At 40.9% G+C, this 2,764-nt stretch overlaps 1 pseudogene; it reads left to right on the top strand.

Annotated features, from left to right (window-relative positions):
- Positions 1 to 1,331: 1,331 nt before the first annotated feature.
- Positions 1,332 to 2,266, top strand: LOC142436630 (stathmin pseudogene; annotated as a pseudogene).
- The last annotated feature ends 498 nt before the right edge of the window (positions 2,267 to 2,764 follow it).

The following is a 2,764-nucleotide window of genomic DNA, read 5'->3' on the forward strand; positions in this document are numbered from 1 at the left end:
TCCACTCACCACCAAGTCTTCTTTATATATACATCTGCTCTGAGAACCTATGTTACATATTGTGTGATGTCACTTGAGGATCAACTGCCTCATATGCCTGTGAAAGCTAGACAATGAGTAGGAAGTTTGCAGGAAAATCGATGACCTGAAAATGATGGCTTGGGGGTAGGATATTGAAAGTACCAATGACTGCAAGTAAGGAAAGCTTACTTCACGCACTCTGCACCCCTGATATACTCCTTCAGTCTTACTTTTGTCTCCCAAATGCAAAGGACATTTAAAAGAATGTGATTTGAGTACCTCAGAAAGTGTTCGAAAAAGGAAAACACTGACTTGAGACTTACATAGACATAAATGGACACTGTCAGGAAATATTAGGTTTATAATTTGTTCTTGTTTTGTTTTTCAAACTTGAGTAATTTATTTGGGTTGAAAATTAAGACTTTATGCAGCTTAGAGTGCTGTATAGTGGACTGATAATATTCAGTGTGATAAAGAGCATTTACAATGGGCAATCCATGAGGAAAGGAAGTTTTTTACTCCTTACTTATTGTTTCATCCTGGATGACTAGGGTGCCTAGAATATTACCTGGCTCCTAATAGATTTTCAATAAATAACATTTACTTTTCAGTGGAAAAGGCAGTCTATCAATATTTTTACATCTAACCCACTGCCCTAATGTATACTCCAACTCATAGCAACCCTGTATAGGATTTTGACAGTCTATCGATCTTTATAGTAGATGGATTTCTCTGTAGATAGCCTCTCTATTTAAAATCTAAAAAAGGTGGACATTCTAGAGTACTTAGCACAGTTTATGAATTTGTTGTTGATAGGTGCCATCAAGTTGGTTCCTACTCAAAGCATCCCTAAGCACAAAAGAACAGAACACTGCCCAGTCCTGCACTGTCCTCACAACTGTTCTTACATTTGATCTCATTGTTGCAGCCATTGTTAATCCATCTCCTGGAGGGCCTTCCTCCTTGTCACTGCCCTCGTGATGGCCTTCTCCAGGGACTGGCCTCTCTGGGCAACATGTCCAAAGTATGTGAATAAAGTATCACCATCCTTGTGTCATATTAGAATGTGTGTATATATGTTTATATATATATATATATATATATATATATATATATATATATATATATATATATATATATATATATATATATACTTTGTATGCAGTCTTTCACTTTTGGGTGAGTTTATTTTCTTTTTTTGAGGATCTTCTTAATAATTATTTGCTTTCAAACAACAATATTTGGATAGACAATATTTTCTAGGGCCTTCTAAGCCAAAATGATTGCATAAAACTACATTTTTGAGAGTGTGGCCAGGCGGCTCGGACCGAGCAGGGCTTTCCTTCCCAGTGGATTGCAGAGCGTACACTGCCAGTCTCTTGTCTTCTGTTCACCATGGCTTCTTCTGATATCCAGGTGAAAGAACTGGAGAAGCGGGCCTCTGGCCAGGTCTTTGAGCTGATACTCAGCCCCCGTTCAAAAGAGGCCGTCCCAGAATTCCCTCTTTCTCCTCCAAAGAAGAAGGACCTTTCCCTGGAGGAAATTCAGAAGAAATTAGAAGCTGCAGAAGAAAGACGCAAGTCCCATGAGGCGGAGGTCCTGAAGCAGCTGGCCGGGAAGCGGGAGCACGAGAAGGAGGTGCTGCAGAAAGCAATCGAGGAGAACAACAACTTCAGCAAGATGGCCGAGGAGAAGCTGACCCACAAAATGGAAGCCAACAAAGAGAACCGAGAAGCACAAATGGTGGCCAAGCTGGAGCGCTTGCGAGAAAAGGACAAGCACGTGGAAGAAGTGCGGAAGAACAAGGAATGCAAAGACCCCGCTGATGAGACTGCAGCCGACTAGCTTGTCCTGAGGACTGACTTTCTCCCCTCCCTCCTCGAGATCCAAAGACCGTGCTGGCCAGTGTCATTTTACTACTATTACTGTTTCCCTCCTGACAAAGACTAGAAGCCAACGTAGGACGTAAATAGGTAGATCCAGACCATGTGATGTTGTTTTAGGGGCTAAAGGAGAGAAACAAAAAGTGTTTGACTCTTTTTTTCTAAAGTGTTGGAGTGTTTCTAACGTAGCTATTTTTCTTGTTGCCTCTTTTCTACTTCGGTGCACTCAGTGCGCTGGGTGAATGGCTAGCACTGTATTGGCCCCGTGGAAACATGTTTGTGAAAGAGTATGTAGTGGCTTCTCAAAACTGTTAGATGCTGAATATCTGTTTGCTTTTAAATCCCAGTTCTGTCCCGATTTTACCAGATGCTACTGTACTTGAATGGTTAATAAAACTGCAAAGTGCTGCTGGTGGCAGTGAAAAAAAAACTACATTTGTGATTATTTATTATAAGAAGGTTCAAGATAAATCTGAGGGTATAGAGACAATTTGGGACTCCACATGAGAATTTTTTTCTACATGAAATATTTATAGCTTTGACAACAAATGGCACTAGTTGGTACCCTGAAACAGGAGTCCTCAAACTTTTTAAACAGGGGGCCAGTTCACTGTCCCTCAGACCCATTGGAGGGCCGGACCATAGTTTAAAAAAAAAAAAAGAACAAATTCCCATGCACACTGCACATATCTTATTTTGAAGTCAAAAACAAATGGGGTAAAAACACCTGGCGGGCCAGATAAATGTCCTCGGTGGGCCACATGTGGCCTGCGGGCTGTAGTTTGAGGACACCTGCCTGAACTAACTAGTTGTAAAGTGATATCTCATCAATTACTATTACTGTGAAATCTGTCTTTGGA

This window comes from Tenrec ecaudatus, unplaced genomic scaffold (genome assembly GCF_050624435.1).
Source record: "Tenrec ecaudatus isolate mTenEca1 unplaced genomic scaffold, mTenEca1.hap1 Scaffold_508, whole genome shotgun sequence".
NCBI classification, from domain to species: Eukaryota; Metazoa; Chordata; class Mammalia; order Afrosoricida; family Tenrecidae; genus Tenrec; species Tenrec ecaudatus.